Source organism: Physeter macrocephalus, chromosome 21, assembly GCF_002837175.3.
Source record: "Physeter macrocephalus isolate SW-GA chromosome 21, ASM283717v5, whole genome shotgun sequence".
NCBI classification, from domain to species: Eukaryota; Metazoa; Chordata; class Mammalia; order Artiodactyla; family Physeteridae; genus Physeter; species Physeter macrocephalus.
In genome coordinates this window covers 8,118,159-8,131,334 of record NC_041234.1, presented here as the reverse complement: position 1 = coordinate 8,131,334, position 13,176 = coordinate 8,118,159, and the positions used below count along the sequence as shown (strand labels likewise).

Below are 13,176 nucleotides of genomic sequence, written 5' to 3'. Positions count from 1 at the left end.
ATAGGGATCCAGAAAACAGTGGATTAGTCTCAGGAAATGAGAAAAGGAAAATTTTAGAAAAATGTCTGCATTATAGTAAGCCTAAAAAGCAACTAATCCAGAATGGATCAGAAAGACAGAAAGCTTCAAGAGGGGAGTCACTGGAAAAAGAAGAACTCAAAGAAAAAAAACTGGACAGAGAAGTAAGTCAAACTTGATAGTGTATTTCCTAGAAGGCACAAACAATTAAGAAAGAAAACCCATGCTATAAGGGCATAATCAGTCTCAACGACAAAGTCTAATTAAGCTTGAAGTCTTTATATGACCAGTACCCACAAGGAGGACGTGGATCAGTCAGTAAACCCCAGCCTCTCAGAACCGGAAGCTACCTGATAGATCTTGAAACAGATTATTTTCTTAATTTGAAAGAAAAATAAAGATGATTTTACTTCCTAAATAAGTTACTTCAAGGGACAGCCTGAATACACATATCTTTTCTAAAGGTTTAACAAGAGTGCCAGGTTATAAATGTTAGGATTGATGTCTAGGTGGGAAACCAAGCCTTATTCATAAAACCATACCTCAGTATTGCTGCTGAAGAGAGAATTTGGTTCTCTGAACCAAGAGCCTATTCTAACTTACTCTGATGAGTCCAACAGTCATCTTACTACCTAATCACTTCAATTTTTTTTTAACCTCTAAACCAAAATCCAATCAAAAGAAAAACTATAGAATAAAAACTTGGTATTCGACATCCTTTAGGGTTCTGGTGTGGGCGGGTGGTATTGGATAGTGAAGACACCATGGATGGGTAGTTCCTCCTAAAAGGATACCTAAGCTCATGATCATCTGTTATGTCCCAGACACTGTGGTGGGTAGTTTTGCTATATTTTATCATGGTATCAATGACAACAACCCCAGGACTTAAGTGTTTTATCTCCATTTTACAGATGTGAAACCAGAGCACCTAAGACTAACATGCAAGAAGCATTCTGCCAAGGCAGCAAGTGCTCTAGTAGACAAACACACTTAAAAGTTCACTTTTATTTTTTTTATTTATTTTTTTTGTGTGGTACGCGGGCCTCTCACTGTTGTGGCCTCTCCCGTTGCAGAGCACAGGCTCAGCGACCATGGCTCACGGGCCTATCTGCTCCGCGGCATGTGGGATCTTCCTGGACCGGGGCACGAACCTGTGTCCCCTGCATCGGCAGGCGGACTCGCAACCACTGCGCCACCAGGGAAGCCCAAAAGTTCACTTTTAGACCTCCCTCTCTTACCTTCCTCCTCAAGAACCCTCCTTCTGAGGTTAAAATTTCATCTTAATTTTATTATATAGCCTATAAAAGATTTGAAAGTATTGGTTATAATCTGATCTCCTTTAATTCTTGAAACTTTCCTAGAGGGGTTCAAAGGGTTAATGACATTAGTCTCATTCTGTAGACAGGTTATTAATGCATCAGAGACATTCAAGTGCCTATCCTAAGTTACCGTGATCTCCAGCATTGTGTCAGAGATATAATTAATGAAAAATATTTGCCAAATTGCACTGAATTGGTCTAAGACCCCTAGTTAATTAAGAACTAGTTAAGCAAGAACTGACTTCTTAACAAATTCAGGGGGAAAAGGAATGACTTACAATCCCACCCTCTGCCTGCCTTTACCCCAAAATCCCCTGATGGGACAACAGGAAGGTCTTGAATGAAGCCAGTCCAGAGTTAGTCTTGCTAGCCCAATGGATGCCACCCACAGAGATACTGTGTGTGGATAACACCAATGGCCAGTAGTTACCGACAGGCATGCTTTGTACTGGATGCCTGGTGCGCATGACCTCTAATTCTCACAACCACTCTGTAGGTCAGGTAGTATTACAGCCTTTTCACAAATAAGGAAAACTAAGGCCAAAGTGAAGTCAGCAACTTGCTGAGCAGCAGGAATGGCATCCAAGTTGAAGGCTGGCTGACTCTAAGCTACAGGTGCTATTTCCATACACCATGTTGCTTCTCTAGGATCCCTATGAAAGGACAGCCATGTTCTCTCTCTCCCTCTCTCCTCTCTCTCCACTGACCAACTCCATTATCCCACCAAGTAATCAGAGATCTGTTCCAAGGGCAAGCTATCAGACAATTTTTATCTAGGTCTCAAGCAGATAAACAGTAAATATGAATCACAAGGCCAATCTGAAGCTCCAAGTGCTTCTAAGACTTACAAGATGTAGACTTTTTAACACAATCTTTTTTGTCGTGGGGAGAGGGAAGGACTACAACATCTCTACCTTATTTGAGCACTTTATTCTTAGTGTAAATCTGACATCCTGATTGGACGTTAAACTGAGAGCTTAATTCACTAATTTTAGTGTTGATTTCTAAATAAATTTCAGAATGCCTACAGTAAAGACAATAATTTTAGATGGATTAACACAAACCTTTTTGAACTTTACCAGAACAAGCTAGACATCTTCTCTAAAATAGTCTTAGTTCAATAAATAAGACTTTTCTCACATTTCAGAAATATTCCCATGTGGATATGTATTTTTTAAATTCTAAAATTTTATTGTGGTTTATCAAATGGTTTAAGGACAAAAACTGATAGAGCGCATATATTAAAAAAATGGTAAGATACATACACACGAAACCATCAGCCCACAGAACAAAGGAATAAACAAATATTTTAACCATGTCTCCTGTACTAATAGCCCCTAGAATCAATAAACAAGTCATTAGATTGTACTAATCCTCAGAGTTTATGCATTAAACATATAGAGATTTGGATTTATTTATCATTCATTCCCCGAACAACTTTTTATTGGATGTCTACACTATGACAAAAGTTGTGCTTAATTAGGAGCTAACATCAGATCAACTGGTCAAAACACCTAAAGTAGAAGGCCAGGGCCACCACACACTGCATCCGCGGGGTGCTGTTGACACTGTGGCTGTACAGTGGACAGCGGCAGGCAGCAATCATGTATATAGACCCTCAGCTTGTCTAATGTGCTCCGCCTCTAGTGATGGTTTTACCATCTGCCCAGCTGCACAAGCCAGAAGCCTGAGAGGAAGCTTCAAACCCTCCCTCTTCCTCAACCCTAAATTTAATCCAAACCCTACTTTCTAAGCATGTCATGAAGCAGCTTCCGTCAAACTCTACTGATAGAACCTTATTTCAAACCATCATCATCTGTTCCTCAGCTGGACTACTACAACCTCCTCCCACAGTGTATCTTTTTGGTTTCTGATTTTACTCTTACCTTGTCTGCTCTCGACAGCGCCGTTAAGGTTACTTTTCTGAACTGTAAATCTAAGCATGTTACTATTAATCCGCTTACAACCCTCTAACTCCCCACATCAAAAAGGCAGAGCAGGCTTCTTAGTATATTCAAGAGCCTTTATGACTGTACCTTTCCCTATTTTGCCACTCACTTCTCATCATTTTCTCCATTCACATCATCAGAGACATTATTTGCACCCCAAAGAAGAAGTCTCTGAACACTCACAGATCTTTCCCAGCTCCCTCCAAATAAACATGCTCTCCTCTCTGCCATTCCTCCCTCCTCGGCTGCCCACTGAACATTTCATTCCCCCTTCAAATTAAGTTCACCCCACATTATTTTTTAAATATGTGATAATGATATTACTGTTTATTTTTTTAAAATCGTTATCTTTCAGAACTATATACTGAAATACTTATGAATGAAATGACGTGCAGAATTTGCTTCAAAACAATATAAGAGGGAAGGAAATGCACAGGAGTACAGATGAAATAAATGCAGTTATGTCTTCAACCAAGCTTCCACAGAACTTTGGCTTTGGCTTATAACACTTTCATAGCATTTAGCTCACCCAAGTGTACCCAAAATTTCCCAACATCTTTTCCCTTAGTGCTTCCAAAATGCTTTGTACATCCAGTTATATATCTTTTCACACTAAACTGTAATTATCTGTTTCTGTTTGTCTTCTCTCCAGGACTGTGAACTTTTAAAGTCAGAGACTTTCACTGTTTATCTCTAACAGCTAGCACAGTTCCTAGCTTATCGTGGCTTATCAATAAATGTTTGTGAATAAAGATATAAGAAAAAGTAAACATGGGCAAGAGTATAAAAATAATAGTTTATATACAATTCCTTTTTCTCATGTAAACATAAATTTGAAAAGAATAACATTTCTGAGGTAGAAAAACAACGGAAAAGGGTTTGGAGGCTGTCTGGGTAGATTCTGCTATGATGGGTTAAATAAGAAAATGTTTAAGCCCCCTCTAAATTATTTCCTAATGTCCTTGAAATTGGGTATTCAGTAATACTGCAAATTTTAGTAAATCACTGGAACTCTACTTGCCTCTTCTGACCACCAATAAGCACTATTTATCCCAAACTCTACTGCTCTGTAATATTAACTTTATACACACACACACACACACACACACACACACACACACACGAAGAAGGGCATATGAGAGTGGGGACTAGACACTTTGGAATAAAACACACTTGATTTCAAATGTTCACCCTAATGCTAGCTGGATGTGTAACTTTGGACAAGTTACTTAAACAGAGCCTCAGTTCCCCAATCTGTAAAACAGTGGTAACACCAACGTTACAACGTTGCTATAATTAACAAATTAGATAGTAAGTTCTGGCACAAAGATATTATTTATTGAAGGTTTACTATTACCTATTTTTATTGTTACCAACTTGTTACAAATCTCCAACTAAATAATTCTTGGGATAAAAAAGCTTAAGTTTAAAAAATTTTTTTAAACTGTCCATATTGACTTGATAACAATCAAAGCATAAACACAATCCTAAACATTTTTCCCCAAAAAGAACTTTATTAAAAACAAACCTCACCAAACAAACTTAATTATATCTTCTGATGGAAATGCCCATTGACTCAAGGGCCATTAGAAGATGGGTCTGATGAGTCTGAGAGCATTTTGCACACATTAGTACCTGAACTCTTTCTTGAAATATTAATTCAAATGGACTTAAATTTTATATATATATATATATATATATATATATATATATATATGCTACTACACCAAAATAGTTCAATAAGCATTAGTTAAGAACTAACCAATCTAATGATATATTAACATTCAGCTTTCATAAAAGCAGTTGCATACTGCAGAACATGGTGTTTTGCATACAATCTTATCTTAGTGAAAAGGTCTTTGACCTTAGAATATAAAAACAACTAAATGGAGAGAACACAGCTAGGTTATTACTCCACACTCACTGTCATCAAAAAGGTTTATTAAAGTTACGGTCTGCACCAAGTAAAATTTCCAAGTTGACAATAAACATGTTAAAAATGTTGATAAACTTTCACTTAACCCAACTAGTTTAAAGGTTCCAAGATTAAATTATTTGCTATAATTTTTGTTAATGTTTGTCTTCTTTAAAACTGCTTAAAATAACTAAAAGCACATATTTTATTAAAATGTGTATTAGAAATGAAGCACCATAAAGGTTTACATTAGAACAGAGACTCTCTGCCAAGTGATCGGGCTTTGGCAGGAGAAGCCCCATACTCCAGAGGCATATTAGTTGTTTTCTTTGATGTTACTATCAACAGTAAGCACACATACCCAAGTATCCTGGTTTTCCATAAGAACACACTATGTTGCCATAACTTATTAATTTTGCTGAACCTTTAAAAACTCACTTATGGATTTTTGCCTGGCCTTTTAAAATTCAGACTTTAATATTTAGGGTAGTAAATTTTGCAAGTTCACTACCCATTTCTGATAACATGAAAACAGTATAAGGATAGACATATAGGTCAATGGAATAGAATTAAGAGTATAGCAATTAACCCCTCACATTTACCGTCAATTATTTTCAACAAGGGTGCCAAGAACATTCAATGGGGAAAGAATAGTCTTTTCAACAAAAAGTGCTTAGGACAACTGAATACCCACATGCCAAAGAATAAAGTTAGCTCCTTACCTCACACTATGTATAAAAATAAACTCAAAATAGATCAAAGGCCTAAACATAAGGGCTAAAACTACATAATTCTTAGAGGAGAAAACAGTGTAAATCCTTATGACCTTGGGTTAGCCAACAATTTATTACATATGACACCAAACACATAAGCAACAAAAAAATTTACGGGCATGCCTCATTTTATTGCACTTCACAGATACTGTGTTTTTTACAAATTGAAGGTTTATGGCAACCCTGGGTCAAGCAAGTCTATCGGCGCCATTTTTCCAATAGCATTTGCTTACATATATTTTGCTTCTTTTCGTGTCTCTGTGTGATATTTTGGTAATTCTCACAATATTTAATATTTTTTCATGATTATTATATTTGTTATAGTGAACTGTGATCAGTAATCTTTAATGTCACTACTACAACTACTGAAGGCTCAGATGATGATTAGCATTTTTTAGCAATAAAATATTTTTAATTAAGATATGTACATTTTTTTTAAGACCTAAAGCACATGTAACAAACTACAGTATAGTGTTAACATAACTGGGAAACCAAAATAATTCATGTGACTCGCTTTAGTGCAATATTTGCTTTACCGTAGTGGTCTGGAATCAAACCCGCAATATCTCCAAGGTATGCCTGTTTAGATAAACTGGATTTCATCAAAACTTAAAACTTTTGTACATCAAAGGACGCTATCAAAAAAGTAAAGACAACCAATAGAACGGGAGAAAATATTTGCAAAGACAACCAACAGAACGGGAGAAAATATCTGCAAATCATATATAAGGGATTTGCATCTAGAATATATCAAAAATTCTTTCAACTCAGTAAAAAAAAGACAAATAACTCAATTTAAAAATGCGCAAAATGGGCGTCCCTGGTGGCGCAGTGGTTAAGAATCCGCCTGCCAATGCATGGGACACGGGTTCGAGCCCTGGTCGGGGAAGATCCCACATGCCGCGGAGCAACTAAGCCCGAGAATCCGCCTGCCAATGCATGGGACACGGGTTCGAGCCCTGGTCGGGGAAGATCCCACATGCCGCGGAGCAACTAAGCCCGTGCGCCACAACTACTAAGCCTGCGTGCCTGGAGCCCGTGCTCTGCAACAAGAGAAGCCACTGCAAGGAGAAGCCCGCACACCGCAACGAAGAGTAGCCCTCGCTCACCGCAACTAGAGAAAGCCCGCGCACAGCAACGAAGACCCAACAAAGCCAAATAAATAAGTAAATTTATTTTAAAAAAAGGGCAAAAGATCTGAACAGACATTTCGCCAAAGAATATATACAAACGGCCAATAAGCACGTGAAAAGACGCTCAACATCATTAACCATCAGGGAAATGTATATCAAAACCACAAGAGGATACCACACTTCATATCCACTAGGATGGCTATCACCAAAAAGACAGTATTAACAAGTACTGGAGAGGATGTGGAGAAAATGGAATCCTCATTCACTGCTAGCGGGAATGTAAAATGGTGCAGCTGCTTTAGAAAACAGTCTGGCAGTTCCTCAAAAGGTTAAACATAGAATTACCATATGACCCAGCAATTCCACTCCCACATACATACTCAGAAGAGAAGAAAACATATATCCAACAAAAACTTGTACACAAATGTTGATATTGAAGTCCTAACAGCCAAGAAGTGGAAACAACCCAAAAGTTTATTAACTGATGAACAGACTAAAATGTATACCCATACAATGGAATATTATTCAGTAATAAAAAGGAATGAAGTACTGATGCATGCTACAACATAGACGAATGTTGAAAACATTATGCTAGGTGAAAGAAGCCAGACACAAAGGACCACATATTATAGGATACCATTGATACGAAATGTCCAGAGTGGGCAAATACAGAAAGTAGATTAGGGCTTGCTTAGAGGTGGAGAGGATGGAGAGGGATAATATGAGTGATAGTTAAAGGACATGGGGTTTCTCCTTGGGGAGATGAAAAAATTTCTAAAATTGATCGTGAGGACGGTTGCACAAGTTTATTAATATACCAAAAACCACTGAATTGCACACTTTAAACGGGTGAACAGTATGGTATGTATATGAAAAGCTATTACCAAAAAAAAAGTTTATTTCAAAACTTAAATTGAATCTAGGATTAGAAAGGAACACCTAACTCCCATTCATCTCCTACCTAACTGTCCTAATTAAAAGACATGAGAGATGTCAACAAGCCCTAGAGTGACATTTCGTTGATCATATTAATATCAGAGGCACCCAAAGAATATTTTGTTTCCTGCAGCTGTTGTAAGGCAGTGCCTGACTCATCGTCACCAGATCTTCTCCAACTTTCCCTATTGTACAAACTGATGTTTCACAAAATAGCATCTTGACTATGCAGCTGCAGAGTGAAACTGTAGGAGGGTGAAGACCACTGCAAAGAAATTAGGGATGCCTGGCAGCTGTCTCAGATTCATGGAGAACTAAGAAACAATTTGAGTAACAAGTGGATGATTCAAACACTCCACCTTTCAGAGAGCCAGAAAACTCCTAAGTACCATAAAGCAGTGCTACCATATCTAGCCTGACCAGAACCAAGCAACAGCCACAGCTACTGGTAGGGAAGAAATGTGTCATTAATACCTTGGATGAGGCGTGATATCCACAGACTTTCAGCTATAGCATTCATTTATTCAACAAATATTTCACATCTAATATGCCAAAGGATTTGATGGGGAATATACATAAGTAGCTAAGATGCAATAGACAGTTCCTGTCCTCAAGAAACATACAATCAATTTAGAAGCAATCACAACATCTAGAGAGCAAAGACTAGATGAAGAGGTTATCCTGACCTCAAAGGCAGCTATACTGTGACAAAGAATGTTTGTGCCAATGTACACTACCCATGACACTACTACTTGCTACTTTATCATCTTTTTAAATGACACTTTCAGAGGGAAGAGATCTGTCAAGACGGACTCTTAAAAACTTTATAAAAGCTGTTTAGTAGACTCTCAGATTCAATGACTTACTGAAATTTTTAAAAAGAATATTTGCACATCTGTTCATGTTCGTCTTTGACCTATAAAGTGATGAATAAATATCACAGGAATTCAGAGATACTACCATCTCTCATCATATTATGAAGAGCATTAAAGTTGACTGCTAATAATGGCTTCTCAGCATTCTCTATCACAGATAAAATCAGGCCACAGTTCCTCTATATGCTTACTACAAAGCCCTTCTCAATCCTGAACTTCTGAAATCAATATAGGTTTTAAGTTAAAATGTAGCATAAAAGAAGTATCTTTACTGGGAAGCAGACAAGAGAAAAGCTAGTTAATTCCAAGGCATTCATCTGGTTTGATTCCAAAGCCAACAGTTTAAACAGGATCATTACTTTGAAGGGAAAGGGGATGATGGTATCGAGTGGGGGGAAGAGTGAAGAAGTGTCTGTATAATAGAGAAGACAAAAGATACTACGAAAAGTCACCATCCCTAAACCCAATTTAAAACCAATCCAACCATTTCACTATAGTGAAATAGGGGGATAAGAACCTGTATATGTGTTCTTTGTATTCTTTGAGCTTGGATGTGATATTCTATTTTTAAAAGAAAGAAGAAAGGGAGGGAGGGAGGGAGGAAATAAAAAGTAAAGGAAGAAATTATCATTGTATTATTAAAATATATATTTTACGTACATATATAAAATATACTAAAATACAGTACAATAGCAGTTTGTGTCTATCTGTATTTACTTTTTCAGGAACATTAAAATCTATATCAATTAGCACAAACCCAGGGCCTAAAAAAAAGATGACTATAAATAAAATTTTTAATAAAAATTTTGTATGTCTGAGCTCTAATACAAGAATCTACTACGCTATGTCAACCATTACTAATGAAACGTCTGGTTTTTTGGATGACTTTCTTGGAGGGTTGACTTCCTAAAAGAGTAATAAAGGTAAGAGACAGTGTGCAGCTGAAGGTCGAACTAATGCCATGAACTTTACTCCTTAGCTAACAAGTTTAAGACAGAAAGGACAGAAAATGGAAAGAGAAGTCAAGAACAGAGACTGCTTTCTCAAGTATTTCACCAGATCTTCCTCCCCTCATAAAGCACAATGAACCCAATTCCCTCCCTTCTCCAGGCTTGCCCCTGGGTTGCCTAGTCGTGGGATAGAAAATCCGGCAGTTATATTTAAAAATAGCATTTTCATTTAAATAGTGCATCTTACATACAAACTTAAGTCTCCCAATCTCAGCTGGCCCCTGCAGTTCGTTCAGCAAACTATAAGTTCTTAGCTTCCTGCCCTGGCCCATCCCCATACGACACAGGCTTTTCAACCCTCTGCCACTACCCTTCAGCTCTCACCCAACCTCTGCAAGTCCTTGTATATTAGCAGGTGAATTTGCTACACAGAGAAAACAGCTCCCAACATTCAAACACTCCTTTTAAACTTACTGTCCCAGGCCCAGGCTCTCCAGTTTTCCAGATCCTTAACTGCCTTCCTGTCTCAGAGAAGGGGACTCTTTCTCTCTAGGACTCACTGACCAGCCTTCCACCACTGCCCTGGACCCCACTCCGTTCCTCTTCTCTGGAACCTGCTCCAACTGTTAGTCCTTCCTATATCTTCAGTCTCTGTTCAACTGTTTGTGTCCTGCACCTGTAAACGTATATATATGCTCAACACACTTCCACCATCCATCCAACCATCAAAAGCTGTACTCTTGCTTCTTCTGTCCCTTCACTGACCAAAACGGCAATTTATACAAACTGCTTCACCTATTCCACCACTTCCACCAACTTCTCAATCCATTATAGCTTATCTACTCTATCTCTTCTCCACTGGCCCATGATTTATTGAAACTATTCTAATTAAGATACCAATAACTTTTTACACGATTTTTTTAAGGTTACTTTCCATTTATAGTTATTACAAAATATTGACTATATTCCCCATGTTGTACAATACATCCTTGAGCCTATATTACACACAATAGTTATAATAATAAAAAATTTAAAAATTAAAAAAAATAAAGTTGCCTTTCCACAAAAATAAAACAAAAAGGATAATTCCAAAAAAAAAAAGATACCAATGACCTCCTAACTGCCTAACGAAAAAGCCCACTCCCTCCTCAGTAACTAACACTCTTAGAAATTCTGCTTATCTTTGACAGTGTTAAAAACATTCTAAAGATTTTTCTCCTCCTCCTCTTCCTAAAACCTCCTGATTTTCATGGGCTCTTCTCTGCCTACTTTTTCTTTTTTTTCTTTTTTTTTTTTTTTTTTTTTCTGCGGTACGCAGGCCTCTCACTGTTGTGGCCTCTCTCGTTGCGGAGCACAGGCTCCGGACGCGCAGGCTCAACGGCCATGGCTCACGGGCCCAGCCACTCCAGGGCATGTGGGTTCTTCCCGGACCAGGGCACGAACCCGTGTCCCCTGCATCGGCAGGCGGACTCTCAACCACTGCACCACCAGGGAAGCCCTGCCTACTTCTTAAATGCCCAAAGGATCCATACTTGACACTCTTATTTGACAAGCACTCTCTGGGGACCATCACCCCATTTCCACATAGGGTACTACCTATATTCCGTTGTCCCAAATTTCTTCCTCTAGTCACAAACTCTCTCAAAAGCACCAAATTCATATTTTCAACTGCCTACAGGAAACATCCACCAGATTGTCCCCAGCAAGCAACCTAAATTTTTAACAGGTCCTGAAACATTTTCTTTCCACCAAATCTATTCCTCCTCCCAGGTAATGGCATAACCAGGCACCCAATCTCCCACGGCAGAAACCTTAGTGTCCTCCTTGAATTCTTTCTCCCTCAAATCCTTACCCCTATTCTATCTATCACCAAATCGCATTCATTTTACTTCCTAATCTCTCTTAAATCCAGCTCCCCTGCTCTACTCCCATTACTATGAAGGTACTTAGGGTCTTCTTTACCTCATGTAGGAACCATTCCAACTTCTCTCTAGCACTAATCTCTTCTCACCTATTCTTATTCCTTATTACTACCAGGATTACCTTCCTAAAATAAATTCAAACTTGAAACAGGATATTACATTTTTCCTTGTCAGAGTGGCAAAAATTAAAAGGGAAAACAATACCCTATGTTGGTCAGAGTGTAGGGAAAGGGACATTCTCATAAACTTGGTGGGTGGAATTATATTAGGCAAAATACCGAGGCAAATATAACCAGACTTGTAAATATGTATACCCTCTGATCCAGCAATATTATTTCTAGAAATTTATTTTAAGTAAATAAACAGAAAGTGCACAAAGATATGAGTACATCCTAAAGTTCCCATTATTCCCAGCAGAAGCCAAGATCTTTTTGACATACTATATACCATTTGCCTAGAATGGCTCCCTCCTGTCCATGTCCTTCTTCATCCTGCAAAACTAGGAACTCATCCTTGAGTTCAAAGGTCAGCAACTCCATTCTGTCTCCACAGCAATTTAGTCACACCTCTGCATCACAGTGTAACCTATCTTTCTCTCCCACTGTAGACTGTAAGCTCTCCAAGGACAATGGTTTTGTGTAATTTTTATTTAGCACATATCCATATTTGCACTATCTACAAAAATGTCTGACACATAGTAGGGGCACAGTAAACACGTGTTGAATGAAGGCATTTTCCTCCTCTTTCCACGAAGAACTCTCTGATTTCCAAAATCTTAAGAACTTTTAAAAGATATTTCCTAAAATGCTGGTGGACTCCAATATTTTATATTAAATTCCTGTTTTATAACAGGTATTTAAGCAAAGCAAATGGTCTCGTGCATTTATATAAGCAAATAGACTGTGAGTCTTTATTTGTTTGAAGTTTAGTTCCTAGAGGCATAATTAGAATTTCCATACTGGGTCAGAACTGTGGTCTATCCAACTGAGGATTAGGATCCTCAGGATCTCTGAAAGTGGTACCAAGAAATAAATTGTAAGAAGACATAGCTGTTCTCCCAGATGTTAGAGGTGTGTTCTAAAACACCTTACTTTTCTTCAATAACCTAGTATGAGTCCATCATACTTGAAATCATGTTTTGGAATATTTGTTTAAATACTATGCCAGAGCTCTTTTCCATGCTATCTATTATATAAAGAACATTTTACATATTATATAAGTACATAGTATCACATAAGTAGTACTGTACATCCATATACAAGAACATAAGTAGTTTGGGTATACATTTTTCTCTAAGTTGAACTCCTTCTAAGTTTCAAGAGGGTTCCTAATTCTAATGAAGGCTGGTAACAGCCTAATCACATCCTTCATGATTTCACAAAGTTC

The 13,176-nt window shown here is 37.9% G+C and overlaps 1 protein-coding gene across 4 annotated transcripts in view; it reads right to left on the bottom strand.

Moving 5' to 3' along the window:
• Positions 1 to 13,176, bottom strand: part of ZFX (zinc finger protein X-linked) — a 60,334-nt gene that overhangs the window by 13,879 nt on the left and 33,279 nt on the right. The window lies entirely within an intron of this gene.